Below are 20,874 nucleotides of genomic sequence, written 5' to 3'. Positions count from 1 at the left end.
TGTAAACTGATCAGTTCTTTTAAATATTTTTTACAAATGTTTGTTTGCATCTCCTTGCTGATTTTCTACCAATAGTACAAGATTGCTGGGACTGTTCTTGATCAGTGTGAAAACCTAATTTTCTCAGCTGTCGCTATCCTTGTGCTTTTCCTCTAGCTGTCTCTGGCAGTGATGTTTTATGAACAGGCTGAATTCTAAAAACTTTACCTCGGGAAATTATCAAAGCAGCAATTTATTTGTAAAAAATAATTTTTTCGTTGCAACTTTTCAATCTTTACCCAGTATGAAACCTTACCTATTACGCAACGTTTTTCCCAAACCTCCAACCATGGCTTAGAGCAGAAGGAGGCCCAGAATTCTTATTACAGAAAAACTGGTACCCTGTCAGTCTGGCACGCTGAATTTGTAAAATTATTACACATAGGCTATGGGCCGAGCAGGAAAAACAGTTCTAGAAAAGATGTTCCTTTGGCACCCCATTTCGGTGGCATTTTCTGCAGTGATTTAGACTAATTTTGGTATGGAGAGCTCAAAACTTAAGAGTTGCCGCAGCTGCCGTTCCCACTTCTATGATAAATTTGATAAAAAGAATATATTAGGATTTATCTCCCCTGTAAATTAAATTATTTTTATAGAAGCGTCAGATTAGCAACTTTTTATCATAATTATTTTGCTGTAATTTAGGATGTCATTGCTGAAGTCGAAATTTATCTTCTATCTATTTTCGAACATTCCATATCGTACTATTGTTACACCCACATGTAAACTATATACATGTATATATGAATATGTACATACATGTATGTAAATAATTGTATGGTTTAATAGCTTTATTTTACAAAAACTATTCAAAACACTATAATTATGTTTTATAACCTGACACAGATTAGTTATGTTTTATTACCTGACACAGATGAATAATAGAAAATAATAAGATACAAGATAAGTGCATTCATTGTTTGAGCTTTGACATGATTTGTGTAGCTCACATACATGACTCTCAAAAAATTAACTTAATAAACCTTGACTAGTCACTGTCTAGAAAGCTGGAAAACACTTTTAAAGAGCCTGAATGGTCTGTTTCAAATAGTGTATGCTTCAAGTTGTCTGCAATCGCTACTAGATTCACAGAACATATGCCATCAGAGACGAATAACAGCAAAATTGAGCTTGTTATGAGAAAACACTGTGAGGTGAGTGAGTATTTCAGAAGTCGACCTTCAGCAAGTAATGAAAGGACTCTGGGAATCATTTAAGTTTCAAAGCGACTTTATTCTCTCTGTGAGACCTACACACGCAGACTCTATGGCCAAGGAGATAGCACCCAAGAAAATGGTACAGACTTCAACTGACTAACAGACTGGCTGTTTGTGTCTAGGTCTAAACCAGTCAGTCCCTCCCTTCAATCGCTGAAAAACCATGTGCATTGTGTCAATTATGTAGCAGCTAAACATACATGTATATGGAAAGGGTCAACAACACAACTTGCCAAAGCACAATTTCCTTCTTTACATCGGTGGATACTGGGTAAGGAAATTGATGAGTATGCAGTAAAGTGTCATACCAGAATTATCGCCCCACCTGAAATTCTACAAGCTGTTCTATGGGAGTGTCAAAATCCAGGTTCCGAGGGAACTGATGTGCCAGTATCATGGCAGAGCTGCCTTACACAGAGCTTTACACATGCATGCACTGAAACAAAACTGTAGCAGGAGTAGCAGAAGATGCTGATAGTGAGGAAAATGATTAAGAACTAATTATATTGAACAAATAGTTAGGATATGCGATATTTTGAAATATCCCAGCTCGTTTTGTAAGACTGCTGATATTAGCTGTTAATAATACCACTAATAATAATGCTAATAATAATCACCAATAATTATATTCTATGATTCATCAGTTTCAGGTTATAAAACATAATTAAAGAGGTTTTGAATTTTTGGTGTAAAATAAAGCTATTAACCATACAACTATACACACATTTACATATACGTATACGTATATACATGTATATAGTTTACATGTGGTTGTAACAATCGTAAGATATAGAAAGTTAGAAAGTAGATAGAAGATGAATTTTGACTTCACCAATGACAGCCTAAATTGCAGCAAAATAAATATTATAAAAAGTTGCAAATCTGATACTTCTATGGAAAGAATCTTATTTACAGGGTTGATAAATCCTAAAATAAAATTTCATCAAATTTCTTTCAGAATTGGGAATGACAGCTGTGGCAACTGTTCAGTTTTGAATTATCCATACCAAAATTAGTCCGAATCACTGCAGAAATTGCCACTGAAAGGGGGTGCCAACGGAGATGCAAAAATAAACTGCCTTGGCCCACTGCCCAACATAGCTGCAAGGTGGTTAAGCTGAGCCGTTTTTAGTGTTAGTTGTTAGTGTGCACAGCTGCTCAGCCAAAGATTTGAGTTCAATTTCCCATGCAATGTTTTTCCTAACCTCTATATCTAGCTTTAGACATATGGACAGACACTGCTATTATTTATATTATTAGTGTCATTCTAAAAACTGTCTTCACAACCGGGTGGCTGGTAGGAGGTGAGCCAAGGCCTTAGCCTGATGATTTTGACTTTAAGGAGTCATTTTACTGAATAGTCTTCCTTAAAATCTGACCAGCTCCTAGCAGCACTGTTTTCTGAGTTGTTTGAAAGACTATTGAGCACTGACCTCAATGAGATATGACACAAGCTGGCTGAATAATGTATCAATCACTCCAATCACTACATACATTATATTACTTTCGGTTGAAAATTCTACAGCCTTCGACGCTCCAATTTTGCACTTTGTACATCTCCTTTATATATTTCCTTCTTCTTTTTACTCTGGTATCACATAGGATGGTTATACAACTAATCTGACAATCTGTTGTTTCTTTTTTGATCAGTACTAAACCTTTCACTTTGTCATTCTCAGACACTGGCTCTACCCTATGGTTATACTATTATGCTGTGTGTGGTATGCCATGCTTCTTACAGATACTCCAGTAATCTGCTGAGGCCACTTGATCAAGTCAGAGGTTGTATTCAGTTTGTGCAATCTTTGAGCACTTGTTTACAATATGGCTGTTTCACCCTTTGTCTTACACAACCTGCACTTAGTTACCATTCCTGGAATTGGTTTGCAGTGCTTAGTCTTCCGCTGCTGTTATTAGACACTCTGCCTCTTTCTTAAGGCCTCTTTTTGTCATCCTCTTTTGTGTCCCCTACTGTCTGATTGCTTGTTTTCATTTGTTATAGTTCATTCATCAGTCTTGGTGTTCATTATCTAGCATAGCACCTTCTAGTTTTTTTTTCGAAATTCTATCTTACATGTCTTATTCATTGTTAGTTATCAGTTTATTTAAAATATGTATATGTATGTAATATGTATTTTTTCAGACTGCGGCTTTCATACTTTACAATTATCATTGTATTGCTATTACTAGTACCCATGGCAGTCCGCTGTACTTTGAGGGATGGTCATGCGTGTTGATAAAGTGCAGAGAATAATTACATCCACAATTATTCTACCCTTAAAGAAGACAGCTCATTATTGCATGTGTTAGGGTAGTCGCCTCTTAAGCTGTATGCCACCAGTAGCCAAACCAATAAAAATAGTTTTTTTAATCTCTGCCCCTAGCTTCAGAGGCACAGACAAAAGTGTTGCGTACTATAGAAATTATTGACTACTGTCTGCTCTGTTTGATGTTTGCCTATTAAAACCGGTAAAAAAGGAAAGCCTGAACCTGTTCTTCATTAGATGAAGTAATTCGCTTAACCACTCTCCGCTTTGTGAGGTAGCATTTTATTGACAAACAGCAATGTTTTATTCAATACAATTATATAAATATAAAATGCTAGTAGAAGCAAAAAAATTTTCTTTGTAACTATTGATGCATTGTTGTAATGATAGCCAATGAACTAAGATAAAATAACTGAATTTTTGCTGCCTTCATCACAAAATTAGCTGCAAGCGATTCTTACAGTATGTTTGTAATAATGTAGCCAGAACAGTGTAAGCTTTTTAATTAGTAGCATGCCTAATGGCCTGTTCATGGTTTTCCAAACACTTGTTATGAAGTCAATTAACACTTTGATGCCGTATTGGCCGTGGGCCAAGACAGTTTATTTTGCGTTTCCATTGGCACCGTTTTTCAGTGGAAATTTTTGCAGTGATTTAGACTAATTATTGTATAGATAATTCAAAGCTGAAGAAGTGCCGTAGCTGTCATTTCCACTTCTATGAGATATCTGGCAAAAATGACATTTTAGGATTTAACTCCCCTGTAAATACGATTTCTTCCATAGAAGCATCAAATTTGCTATTTTTATCTAAATTATCTTGCAGTGATTTAGAATACCAGGGGAGAAGTCAAAATTAACATTCTATCTATTGTTGAACATTCCATATCCTACGATTGTTACATGCACACTAAAACTATATACATGTACATACGTATATGTACATGGATATATAACTGTATAGTTTAATAGCTTCATTTTACAATACGAAATAAAAACATTATAATAATATTATGTTTTTTAAACTGACACTGATGAATCATAGAAAATAATAAAAACACATTGTGAATACTTTGTATGTGTTTGAATAATGATGTCTCTACTTTTGTAGAATATATCTTTTAAATTTATTTGGTATTATATCGTTTTTGTAATTAAGTATCAATATGTTGTTGATTTCTTAACATTAATATCAAAAGATGATTTTTTTAACGTAGTTCTGCATGATCATACTATATTTGCATAAATTTGTTGCTGTTTGCTATTTATTTTTAGCACTGTTGTGAAGTAATAAAATACAAACTATTTTAATTGGTTTTAATGCATTTACAACTTTTTGGATAAAAATGTTAGGTAAACCAGCTGTTTTAGTACCTACCATTTAGTCCCTTCTTGCCATGACAATAACCAGTCAGCCAACATCCACATTTGCAAACTATATTTGTTGTACAATAAATAAAATGCTATGAGTTTTTTTATATTGAGGAAAAGTAGCCAATTTACACATAAGTTCAAAAGATAGACCACAATCATCGAAATCAAACCATCAGTTTTAAAGGTTTATATTCAAAAAATAACTTCTTGCTAATTCAATTCATAATTGGTTTGTTTATTATTCACATCACATAACACTTTGATTTCATGCCTGATAAAAACCTGCCTATAAAAGCTCAGCTGGCAGCCATCAGTTGTGCATTTTATTGCAAAATTTGGGGTAAGGAGACTTAACTCTTAAGTGTGTATAGATTTTACCTATGAATTCATTAATTTTGGACACATATCCTTGAGGAGACAACTCCAAGTTCAAAACTACCTCTAACGAATTTAAAAATATATCCTCGATAGGAGGCAAAAATGTTCCGCCTCCTATTATCAATTTGCTATACACATTTTAGATAATTTTTATATATACGAAGGCCTCTTATTAGGGGGCCTCCCATCCTACATATTTTGAGTATATATATATATATATATATATATATATATATATATATATATATATATACATAATATATACATTTTATATATATATATATACATAAAATGTGTAAATGCTATTGATGTCACTGTACTCTTAAAAATAAGTTTAATAGGTATTGAAGTGGAAGTTTTTTAGCAGGCTAAATAAGTTTTTTAATCCTGTGTAAGGGATTGGAACTCCAATTTTTATACTGGTTTAAAACAATTTTTTACCACTTTTGAGTCCTAAAAACAGAAATGGCCAGGAAGCCACAGCTTTTCTGCTGGTGCAGATAGTGCTCGAAGAAAACAAGCTAACGTGGTGCAATGTAGAAGATAGCCTACTTTGTCACTTATTGAGGATGATGCTTGCTGGTGCACAGTTAATGCTGGTGCAATGTAGGCAATTGCTAGCTAGCTAACGCTTATAAAAATATTCTGAGGAGGTTGTAGTTTGTCTTGTATAAACTGTGCGCAATAATTAATATAAGCATACATACAGAAGTTTGTACGTATTTATACCCTAGAGGGCAGGGCTTTAGCAAGTTCTAGAAAGTAACGTGGAGGCGTCAACTAGTGTATCTTCAGTAGCTAGTTATATGTGAATTACATACATACGATGAATCGTATTTACGTAGTAAAAAACTGGCCGCCTGAAAAGACATGATTAAACATAAAATAAAACATAAAACAAAAATGAAAAATAAGACATGATTAAACATGAAATAAATTAAAACATAATTAAACATGAAATAAAATAAAACAAAATGAAATGAATAAAACATGTTAAACATAAAAATGAAATGAATAAAATATGTTCATGTCCTTCCATCAGCCACAGATGAGCTGAGCCATCCAGCAATGGACAAAACCCATATGCCGTAAAACTTTTAATTGAATGCCATGGCGTGCCATGTTTCAACCCATCTTCTATAGTGGTGGGTTATTAGAGGCAGTGCTCAAATAAAGGCTGACGGCGTATTTTTCAAACTGCTCATCAAAATTTTTGGAATATAAATTTAGCCATTTTTCATGCTAAGCAAGCGTCGCCTATATTTTGCTCTTTTTTTCCGGTGGAGCGATATTAAACTCTTTAGATGCAATAAATCTGCTAACTTATCTTCAACTTGTTTAAGATCTTTTAATAAATATGCATCGAAAAATCGACAAGTATATCTACCAGTTGATATTTATAGCTTTCAATTGACCCGCGATGATATTGTAGCCTGTGTCCTTCTTTGCAATTTGTTGGCTTTTTCAATAGTTATTTCATTCTAATTTTGAAGACCTAATTTTATTTTAAATCTATATTTAACAATGTTGCATAAAAGTTAATTGCACTCATTAATATGTTTGTTACAGTTTGCAACCAAGACTATCTTTTTATACGCAAAAGAAGTGGAGTTGTGTGCATCAATCCATTGTAAGCCGTGTAAAGATGGCTGCAAGGATGCTATTAAATAACATGCTATAGATCTGCATATTTATAAGTTATGATAATCTATAAAATCGTACAAATATATATACTCATGAAAGAGTGACATAAACGAACCATACTTATATTAGTGGCAGAAACAAAAATTAATGTTTTTAAAACAAAAATATTTCCATCATTTGCTTGGATAGCTGCAATATGGTTGTTGCTTTCGATGGAACGAACATCTTCTAGTTGTCCAATAGTTTCCACAATATCTTCTGGCCTCAATTCTTCTTCTGCACTGCTGAACTAGTTGATATTAGTGTTCAAACATTTTTTTTGGCAGAGCACAACTTTTACGGCGTCGCTTTTAGCACAAAAACAACGGGAACATGTTTGCTCGTTAAATGTAACCTTTGGCCAAAAACTTGCAAAGCATTTTTATATGCATACTGTTTAAAGTAGTAGGCCATTAAACAAGAAACTGCTGTTAGCCTGAGAGGTATTAATTATTTCTATGGTGCTGCTTTCAAAGTTCATCTATCAATGTAAATGTAAATTGTTTTTATATAGATACATGTACTTCGGAGTATCAAGACCGTGTTAAACAAGGAACTACTGTACTATTAGCCTGAGACCGTTACTGGTTATTTCTATGGTGCTGCTTTCAAAGTTTTAATCAAAAAAGCAAAAAGCTTTGAAGTTGGATAATGAGATAATTGGTTGTTAACAATGTAAACGATTCATTATTGATAGATTTTGTGGACACTTTTCACTGATCATTTGATATTACGAGTTCATAGAGATTAAAGTTAGTCAAAGCGGCAGTCAAATGCAGATGGGGCTCAAATACAGGTGGCGTTCAAATAGATGTGGTGTTCAGTTAGAGGGGACATTCATTTTAAGGTAACTCTTCATCATGGCTGGTAGTATTAACCACCTGCTCCAACTTTTCATCATGGCTGATAGTAATAACCACCTGCTCCAACTTTTCATCATGGCTAGTAGTATTAACACCTGCTCCAACTTTTCATCATGGCTAGTAGTATTAACCACCTGCTCCAACTCTTCATCATAGCTATTAGCACTATTTGCTCCAACTTTTCACAACTGTTATAAGCACAAACACGATTAACTAACACTGAACTCGCAATAGAGGTCGAATGAGAGGTCAATAGATGTCGAATGAGAGGTCAATAAAGGTCGAATGATTGCCTTCTGGCGGCTGCCACACTCATAAGCAAAGTATCAATCTTAGAAAATGCTGTTTTGGAAAAAATGGGTGCAATTTATAAATAAGGATATTTTAGATTGATTTTATCGTTAGATGTTTATATGTTTTATTGCAAACATCCCAGAGCAGTACGTCATGTCAGTGTATTAGTAATAATACAATGTACACAAGTACATACGTAACAAGCTACTTAATCTTCTGTCTGTTTTAGTAGGATAATTATCACAATTAGTTTCCATCTCAGGGACGAGACAGAGTAGGAAATCTACAATAGTGCGCTGTCTCTGTTACCATGACATTGTCATTGTGAATGAGAGGTGTACTACAACCATTGTTACAGTTCGAGTTATTTGTGTATCAACTGGTAAGACTCTAGTCACAAGTTTCTTGGTCTAAATACTGGTAATCATAATCTCATCATAGTTGCAGGTTGCTGACTTATGTGTGCAAGCATCTCAGGGCTATCATGACTGGCTTTTCAGGAGTACGCTGTACTTCTACTGGCTGCTTCAACTGTTACATTTTCTTTGTTCACACTGACAGCTCTGCCCACATCACTCCGTTATTAACTGCTATTGCTGTTTACACTGTTTATGACATTTGCATTCCTTGAAAGTGCTAGCGCATAGTGCTTTCAGAATTTTATCCGTTAGCGTAAATACTCCTTGAGAAACTGATTGCTTTATTCAGGCCTTGCACTTGCCTTGCAATGAGTCACTAAGCTGGAGCTAAGAGGTTCATTGATTGAGCATCGAATCTCCCCTCCCTCATACATGAGTAATTTGAGAAATTCTTATCATTGATTGGTACAGTCAAAGGCCTATTAGCATCTTACACCGATGCATAGTATGATGTCATATGATATAGCAGCTGTCACAACTGTATTAAAAACTCTGTTATGGTTATTAATGATTATGCCTGTTTCACAATAGATGCATTAAACTTTGTTCAAATTTCTCTTGCCCGGCGGGAAATTATGTTCACATGCACTCGTTCCTTTTACAGTTTCCTAGTGCTCGTACTAATCTAGTCTACCAGTATCATGACATGATCATATGATCAGAGCATAAGGAACAATTGATGGCATAGTGGCTGTAGGGCCAATGATGAGTTGTAAAATGCTGATATTAAATGTATAAATTGATTGATATGATCTTGTGAAGAGATCTTCCATGTCTCATAATTCTTACTAGCGTACATGTGTGATGTCAGTTCAGTGAGGTAGTCCAGTCCACAGCGGGTAAATAAAAGGGTTACTTCAATCATCAGCAATATAATCACTGAGTGTCCACACTGAACATCAACTTTGCCATAGTAGCTGTTAGTAAGTAATTATCATAGGTGAATTTCAATATAGTCAGTGAAGATTGTATATGACCTAGTTTCAGTTAATTCCATGCTGAAGCGAAAGTATTTTAGTAGGCCAATAAACTGTTCAGCCTACTTTTTAGGGCTTGTCACTTAATCTTGTAAATATATTGTAATAATATTGTCACCGATTTGCAACATTAATGACATTTTTTAAGGTTATTTATGTTTTAAATTTACATAGTAGGCCTAATTGTTGCAAATTTAAATTTCATTTAAATTTATGTTGAATTGGCTTTTCCCCATAGCAAAGGGACATAAATGGCTCGCAGCCTTCAAAAAATTTTAGGATGATCTCTTTCATCCATAGGATTCATTCTTTAAAGAATAGGCATAAGAAATCAAGCCCTGACGGCCTATAATTTGAGACATTGTTAGGAATTGATAAATGCTAACAAAAACAACTTTCTGACAAGCAGCAATGCACCGGAATAAGCGTGTGTAGGAGTATTAAATTTAAACAAAGCTTTGCTCATAAACAAAAAACTGAAACTATGGACTAACAAAGCCTTCAAGCCTTATATATCATTGCATAATACAAGTGTCTTATCAAAACATTGTGACAAAAGACTGCTTTATCTAAATCACAAAACAATTAATTAATGCAGGTTGACAGACACACAAAGACTCAACACATCGGTAGGGTGCACTCAAGAAAAATAATATCAACATACAAATTGGCAGCCTCAGTTGTAACAATGTGAAGATGATCTTATCGCAGATGCTTGTTTAATATTGAGAAATCAATGTCTTCTTTGTGTAACCCAGTTGATGTTAAATATTTAGTACGCATACAACTTTTTGAATAAATAATATTCGTGTTGAAGTGAAAGCAAAAAATAGAGCCTTTATTAAGAGTCGTTTCACTATTTTAAGAAGGCTCGTATTAGAATTATCAGAATGAGGCACGCTTAGGCAAGAAGAAGACAAATTATCTCTTCATTTCCTACATTTTTTTTGGGTGAAAATAGTTATGGCTAATAGATCTACCAAAATATACTGTTTTGTGCAAAGAAAAGACTTGGAGTGTTTCTAGTACAGCTGTTTTGTACTATAATTTGGTTCAAGCTGAGAATGAGGCAGTAAGATGAAAGTGTTGTGGAGTTTACTCCCTTGTAACCTCTCCATGAGACTACCTAGTAATACTAACTATGGATGGAGACTACTTGTTGAGTTGGTTGTCCTCACAACAATTCAGGTTATCAAATGGCTTGTAAACAGGTGCTATTGGCTCAAGCTATTCAGTAAAAATTTATGCAAGTCAACAGACCTTCTGTAACTATAAAAACTATGACTTCGCTAAGCGAACAATTCGGTGATCACTTGACATTTGTCAAGTTTTCCATAGAGCTGCTGTGTGCGAATGTTTAACTGTTTTATGGTTTTTACCAAACAAGCTTGTCTTTCCCAACAGGACGCATACGGTACTCAGTGGGCAAAAACAGGCCCACTGGCCCACCAAAAACAATACACTGTCATATTTGGGAGCCAGCCTAAACGTGAGGTTTGACAAAATTTCCTATTTTGGGTCAGTTTTGCCAGAGGCAAGTTATATGTGAGATTCACTGACATGCCTATGAACATATATGGTCATAAATGAGTAGACTCTGATGTCAGACAGCTGTTATTGATTGATGCTGACACCAATTTTGGCGGAGGTGCTGAATAATGCCTTTAAATTTATGGCTGCATCAAATAATGACCAAAGGTTAAAGGGTGGGGCCCTAGAGTACAACAACCAATCCAAAACACACAGATGACAAAGGCGGTGCTTAACAAAAAAGTAGCCATTTGCAAACACAGTCAACAAGTGAGCCAGCTAGCCAAGAAAGGTATTTTCGCAGTGCGTTATTTAACACAACAAATCGCAGTGTCTTCAGCACAAAACTTAGTAATTCATACCTTATTGTGAGCATGAGAGCTCTGGCTTTGACTCAGCTGTTCATTTAAGTAAGCCTTTAACACCATTAAGGATGAGATGCTACCTATCATTTATGATGTAATAAGTTGCACTAACAACCGTGAGTAAGTGCATAGGTAGACAAGTCTTAGTAATCATCTCTGTCAGAAAGCTGAAAAGAAGTCTTATGGCACAAGTGATGAAGGTATATGTTGTTTGATCGGTGGAAGGCTATTGCCAGATTTCCACATTTTCATCTATCCAAAGTTATACTCCGACGCTATCATAATGCTATGTACTTCGTACAAGTATATGTTGGATGTGCTTTTCAAAATATTCCCAGTCTGCTCATGGTTGAGTTGCAACATGAAGCCAATTTCCTTGGTTAGATTTTTTTCAGGATGAATCTGGCTTGTCACAGCAAGGACTAGTAAACAATTTGTTATACAATGTAAAACAAGCAAATGTTTGAGGTAATTTCTGACTTTGTTTTTACTAAGTGTTGCAGCTCAGCAAATCAGTATGTATGGACGCAGTTCTTCTTCACATAGTTCGCTTCTACCAAGCTTGAAGAATATGTAACAGTGTTTCATACCCTTCTAATTCTAAAATCATGTATGTCAATAGATTATTGCAAGCTGTAAATAAGTTTTTATATGGTTGCCTGTTTTGGTAAGCTGAAGGATTTTGAGAACACTACTGAGGAGCATTGGACCAACATTTACAAGCCCCATAAGATCATAGGGTCATAGGATCATGGAGTAATAGGGTCATAGGGTAATAGAGGGATGTTGGCAAGTGTGACTGGACATGATTAGCTAGGCTTTCTGATGAATTTGCAATAGAAGCTCTCTTAATCAACACCAACACCTGATTATCTCCAGCAATTAAAATCATTTTTATGAAAAATTCATTCAGATATCATGATCTTTTCATAATTAGCATAGCCGACAAGGCAACTGTATGACTTAGTGAAAGAGAGTGCACTGTTCCAATAGACATCTAATTCTCACAAAAGCTTTGGATTGACTCAAGAATTACATTGACACGGTGGTACCTATGTGACATATATATACATGCATATATATAGATATACAGATATATATATATACAGATATATATATATACAGATACATATATATATACAGATATATATATATATATATATATATATATATATATATATATATATATATATATATATATATATATATATATATATATATATATATATATATATATATATATATATATATATATATATATATATATATATATATGTATATATAGGCCCTAAACCGAAACCATAACAGGTGAATGTAAAGTACCTGGCTATCCATCTACAAGAAAAATTGGCGGCGCTGCCATTTAGCTATATTACAATATTGTTTCTGAGTGATCATATACAGTAATAATCTGTAATAACTTTTTTAAGATTAGTTATTATCATGCCTTAAAGATTGTTTAGTAATATTCTTTAAAAAGGCAAAAGATGCTAGGTTGAACTGAAATTTTATGCATTTTTGTTCAATAACTACTTTATTTGGCTCAATAGTTGCAGCACACATATGTATCATATTGATATACATCTTAATAATCTCAGTACACATATGTATAATATTGATATACATATTAATAGTCTATGTACACATATGTATCTATTGATATACATATTAATAGTCTATGTACACATATGTATCTATTGATATACATATTAATAGTCTATGTACACATATGTATCATATTGATATACATATTAATAGTTTCTGTACACATATGTATCATATTGATATACATATTAATAGTTTCTGTACACATATGTATAATTTTGAGATACATATTAATAGTTTGTGTACACATATGTATCTATTGATATACATATTAATAATTTCTGTACACATATGTATCTATTGATATACATATTAATAGTTTCTGTGCACATATGTATAATATTGATATACATATTAATAGTCTCAGTACACATATGTATCATATTGATATACATATTAATAGTCTATGTACACATACGTATCTATTGATATACATATTAATAGTCTATGTACACATATGTATCTATTGATATACATATTAATAGTCTATGCACACATATGTATCTATTGATATACATATTAATAGTCTATGTACACTTATGTATCTATTGGTATACATATTCATAGTTTCTGTACACATATGTATCATATTGATATACATATTAATAGTTTATGTACACATATGTATCTATTGATATACATATTCATAGTCTCTGTACACATATGTATCATATTGATATACATATTAATAGTCTATGTACACATACGTATCTATTGATATACATATTAATAGTTTCTGTACACATATGTATAATATTGATATACATATTAATAGTCTATGTACACATATGTATCATATTGATATACATATTAATAGTCTCTGTACACATACGTATCATATTGATATACATATTAATAGTCTATGTACACATATATATCATATTGATATACATATTAATAGTCTATGTACACATATGTATCATATTGATATACATATTAATAGTCTATGTACACATATGTATCATATTGATATACATATTAATAGTCTATGTACACATATGTATCTATTGATATACATATTAATAGTTTCTGTACACATATGTATAATATTGATATACATATTAATAGTCTATGTACACATATGTATCATATTGATATACATCTTAATAATCTCAGTACACATATGTATAATATTGATATACATATTAATAGTCTATGTACACATATGTATCTATTGATATACATATTAATAGTCTATGTACACATATGTATCATATTGATATACATATTAATAGTCTATGTACACATATGTATCATATTGATATACATATTAATAGTTTCTGTACACATATGTATCTATTGATATACATATTAATAGTTTCAGCACACATATGTGTCTATTGATATACATATTAATAGTTTATGTACACATATGTATCATATTGATATACATATTAATAATCTCAGTACACATATGTATCATATTGATATACATATTAATAGTTTATGTACACATACGTATCTATTGATATACATATTAATAGTCTATGTACACATATGTATCTATTGATATACATATTAATAGTCTATGTACACATATGTATCTATTGATATACATATTCATAGTTTCTGTACACATATGTATCATATTGATATACATATTAATAGTTTCTGTACACATATGTATAATTTTGATATACATATTAAAAGTTTATGTACACATATGTATCATATTGATATACATATTAATAGTTTATGTACACATATGTATCTATTGATATACATATTAATAGTTTCTGTACACATATGTATAATATTGATATACATATTAATAGTTTATGTACACATATGTATCTATTGATATACATATTCATAGTCTTTGTACACATATGTATCATATTGTTATACATATTAATAGTCTATGTACACATACGTATCTATTGATATACTTATTAATAGTCTATGTACACATATGTATCTATTGATATACATATTAATAGTCTATGTACACATATGTATCTATTGATATACATATTAATAGTCTATGTACACATATGTATCTATTGGTATACATATCCATAGTTTCTGTACACATATGTATCATATTGATATACATATTAATAGTTTATGTACACATATGTATCTATTGATATACATATTAATAGTCTATGTACACATATGTATCTATTGATATACATATTCATAGTCTCTGTACACATATGTATCATATTGATATACATATTAATAGTCTCAGTACACATATGTATCATATTGATATACATATTAATAGTCTCAGTACACATATGTATCATATTGATATACATATTAATAGTCTATGTACACATACATATCTATTGATATACATATTAATAGTCTATGTACACATATGTATCATATTGATATACATATTAATAGTTTCTGTACACATATGTATCTATTGATATACATATTAATAGTTTCAGCACACATATGTGTCTATTGATATACATATTAATAGTTTATGTACACATATGTATCATATTGATATACATATTAATAATCTCAGTACACATATGTATCATATTGATATACATATTAATAGTTTATGTACACATACGTATCTATTGATATACATATTAATAGTCTATGTACACATATGTATCTATTGATATACATATTAATAGTCTATGTACACATATGTATCTATTGATATACATATTCATAGTTTCTGTACACATATGTATCATATTGATATACATATTAATAGTTTCTGTACACATATGTATAATTTTGATATACATATTAAAAGTTTATGTACACATATGTATCATATTGATATACATATTAATAGTTTATGTACACATATGTATCTATTGATATACATATTAATAGTTTCTGTACACATATGTATAATATTGATATACATATTAATAGTTTATGTACACATATGTATCTATTGATATACATATTCATAGTCTTTGTACACATATGTATCATATTGTTATACATATTAATAGTCTATGTACACATACGTATCTATTGATATACTTATTAATAGTCTATGTACACATATGTATCTATTGATATACATATTAATAGTCTATGTACACATATGTATCTATTGATATACATATTAATAGTCTATGTACACATATGTATCTATTGGTATACATATCCATAGTTTCTGTACACATATGTATCATATTGATATACATATTAATAGTTTATGTACACATATGTATCTATTGATATACATATTAATAGTCTATGTACACATATGTATCTATTGATATACATATTCATAGTCTCTGTACACATATGTATCATATTGATATACATATTAATAGTCTCAGTACACATATGTATCATATTGATATACATATTAATAGTCTCAGTACACATATGTATCATATTGATATACATATTAATAGTCTATGTACACATACATATCTATTGATATACATATTAATAGTCTATGTACACATATGTATCTATTGATATACATATTAATAGTCTATGTACACATGTGTATCTATTGATATACATATTAATAGTCTATGTACACATATGTATCTATTGATATACATATTAATAGTTTCTGTACACATATGTATAATATTGATATACATATTAATAGTCTATGTACACATATGTATAATATTGATATACATATTAATAGTTTATGTACACATATGTATCTATTGATATACATATTAATAATTTCTGTACACATATGTATCTATTGATATACATATTAATAGTCTATGTACACATATGTATCTATTGATATACATATTAATAGTCTATGTACACATATGTATCTATTGATATACATATTAATAGTCTATGTACACATATGTATCTATTGATATACATATTCATAGTTTCTGTACACATATGTATCATATTGATATACATATTAATAGTTTCTGAACACATATGTATCATATTGATATACATATTAATAGTTTCTGTACACATATGTATAATTTTGAGATACATATTAATAGTTTGTGTACACATATGTATCTATTGATATACATATTAATAATTTCTGTACACATATGTATCTATTGATATACATATTAATAGTTTCTGTGCACATATGTATAATATTGATATACATATTAATAGTCTCAGTACACATATGTATCATATTGATATACATATTAATAGTCTATGTACACATACGTATCTATTGATATACATATTAATAGTCTATGTACACATATGTATCTATTGATATACATATTAATAGTCTATGCACACATATGTATCTATTGATATACATATTAATAGTCTATGTACACTTATGTATCTATTGGTATACATATTCATAGTTTCTGTACACATATGTATCATATTGATATACATATTAATAGTTTATGTACACATATGTATCTATTGATATACATATTCATAGTCTCTGTACACATATGTATCATATTGATATACATATTAATAGTCTATGTACACATACGTATCTATTGATATACATATTAATAGTTTCTGTACACATATGTATAATATTGATATACATATTAATAGTCTATGTACACATATGTATCATATTGATATACATATTAATAGTCTCTGTACACATACGTATCATATTGATATACATATTAATAGTCTATGTACACATATGTATCATATTGATATACATATTAATAGTCTATGTACACATATGTATCATATTGATATACATATTAATAGTCTATGTACACATATGTATCATATTGATATACATATTAATAGTCTATGTACACATATGTATCATATTGATATACATATTAATAGTTTCTGTACACATATGTATCTATTGATATACATATTAATAGTCGCAGTACACATATGTATCTATTGATATACATATTAATAGTCTCAGTACACATATGTCTCATATTTATATACATATTCATAGTTTCTGTACACATATGTATCATATTGATATTCATATTAATAGTCTATGTACACATATGTATCATATTGATATACATATTAATAGTCTATGTACACATACGTATCTATTGTTTTCCATCTATATTTTCTGAATCTTTTGTTTGCATTCTGAAATTTGAAGTATGTAATCTATATATACAATTCTCAAAGTTTGTGTGTCTAATTCGGTTTGTCCAACTACTAACAGCTATTAAAGTTTAGGAATGAAATATCAGTTTCTTGCTGGATTCGATTTCGGAACCTTTCATTCGCCTTGAAAATATCTTCCCTGATTTTTTCTGAGATTGATGGATTTGATGGCCGATATATGTAACTATGTGGGTGAAAACAGCATAAAATTAGGTAATGGCACAGCGACACTCAAGCTTGCTCTCACGGCTCTTATTAGTAGGTTTCGCCATTCTAGCTTAATCAAATTAGTCATTGGCAATGTCCCAGGCTAATGACATGCAAATACATTACCTGTCACTGTTTATAAGCTGATTTTCAATACCTGTTCAACACCGGACATTCCGTTAGTGTATTACTGAATGTAGGATAAGTATTTTGTATGGCCATCTTCATTTAGGCATAACTGCGTACACGGGTTTATTCAGGTACATAGAGTTTACAATATTGTATAGTGGGATTTTCAAAGAACTTGAAACTGCTATGACTCGCTATGGGCATTTATTAGGTACACACATAGTTAAGGATATGCATTTACGTACTAAACAGTAGGAACATTTGCTACACATATAGGATACTCAGTTAAAGTAGAGATAAACCTCATAAGTCAGAAGACAAACGCTGACAGGTGATATGTATAGTGAGTGGCTGACCACATCTAAAGATTACTTTTTAATAACTTTGCTGATGCAATTGAATTAGAAGTTGCATGCCAGAGATACATGTAATGAGAGTAGAGTAAGTTTCATCTTATTTCATTTTTTGTGCAATTTAATCACTCTTACGCAAGTGCTCTCAGAGTCCATAGAACAAGAGGCACAACAACTTATGATCTAAAAAATAAATACTAGGATGCAATCATTTTGCCAAATTAGCAAGTTTGCATCACCATACAATCCGATCGACCAGGAAACAATGATATAAAGACAACCCATACAAACAAAGAAATACTGGCATAGTATCAAAACAAAGAAATGGACAGTTGTTAGTAGTGTTAGCTCATATCCTTAGGTGCCTACTTTTATCTGCATGTTCCTCTACATACATATATCTTTAGGGTTTGTTACTTGGCAACATTATTACATCAGATTTCTAATTTCATTCCAATTGCATACAGCCACCATCATCTGTAGAGGCCCTGTTAGTACTGCAGTCATAGAAGGATGCTGGTGCACTTAGGTATATTTGTTTGTTCCCATTAGACTGGTATTTGAGGTAAAATGCTAGCATATATTTTATCATTAGAACAGAATATTCCTATACACATAAATGATATGGTTCAATAATAATCAAGGGGGGCAACTCTTGCTCTTATTATCAACACTCAGTTTTTAGACTGCTCCTGTCTACCACTATATGCACTAATATGGTGCTATTATTCACTACTCTAGAATATCCATACTTCTTATAATTGTCACTATTCTTGTAATTTCCCTCTTGCTATTGATGCTAGCTAAAGGAGCAACATAAATTAACAATAAATACAGCCTGACTGAGGCGCCAGTATTTTCAGTAAGGAAATAAAATTGACATATTTTCCAGACACTTTGTGTTCCTTATAAAAATGTACCTGAGAGTTACACAAAAATCTGTACAATTCAATAAATAGCTCAGTTTCAGTAGGATATGTATCCCTTGCAGATGCTGTCTCACCGGTGCTCAAAATAGGCAAGTTCTCATTACTGAACTACCCAAAGAAGCTTGCTATGATCTGTAATCACTGAAAGAGCCAGTGCTGAAAATGAGAGTAGAAGTGAAGCTTAAACTTTCTGATCTGCTCATGACCTGATTAGCCATAAATTAACAGGTCAGCACATTGAGCATGAGGGAAATATAGCCTAAGGTAGTCTAGGTAGTCTAAAGTCTTTTCTTATTCTTATACTTGAATATTGTAATAATCTCGTAAGAATCGTTAAAAAAATATCATCGTCATTTCCTTTACTTTCACTGCTTTGGACATAGACCTATTAACTATACTAGACTGGGCAATGCGAAGCCACATTCTTCGCGACGTAACGTCAATCAACGCTTTGTTCACTTGCAGCTGGTCAGGCAAGCGAGTCATCATTGTTTACATTGAAAGAATGGGCGGAGACAGCTTTGTTGCTACATGTAATTTGACATAACTACTAAAGGACACACGATATTGGCTTACAATTTTAGATGCAAAGCTTATACACTATGCATTTCCTACCCTGCAAATTTGTAAACATAAAGTTGAATATTTCATATGTAAAGTGCGAGTAAAAATGTATATTGATCTATTAAAAAAATATTGCAAAATTATCAACGTTGCCCTATGCTATGGGCTAACATGTCAGATAGCTAGGTGTAGAAACTGATTTCAAATGCATACACACTGGTAAATGGTACACTGATCGCAGTCTGCCATGAACATAAATGTTGGGTCTTAGGTTTTATGCAAACAGCATCAAAAACATCGTAGAAAACAAACGACAAATGGTACACTTTTCTAGGCATATTGTGAAAGGCTACACATGACTAAAGACGACCAGTCGGCTGAGCTTTGATCTAAGATTACTCTTGTTAGCTGCTACCTTTGTAGCCTCATGGTGAATTCTAATTCTGACATATCTGGATGTGATAGTTTTAACTAACGCTGTGCTGTGACTTGAGCATGGAAATTTCTGATGCAAATTGCTTTGTAAAACCAATAAAAGAGTCTTAGTGACTACCAGCTTGTGTATGTCTGCAGTGATTCCTTGTAAGTTGACACACTGCCGGATGATCTGTTCTGAGCCTAGACATATCTTTGTGATGACAGGATGAGGTGTAAACAGACCACCTCTATCTT

This window comes from Watersipora subatra, chromosome 1, assembly GCF_963576615.1.
Source record: "Watersipora subatra chromosome 1, tzWatSuba1.1, whole genome shotgun sequence".
Classification (NCBI taxonomy): Eukaryota; Metazoa; Bryozoa; class Gymnolaemata; order Cheilostomatida; family Watersiporidae; genus Watersipora; species Watersipora subatra.
This window is presented reverse-complemented; position numbering follows the sequence as displayed.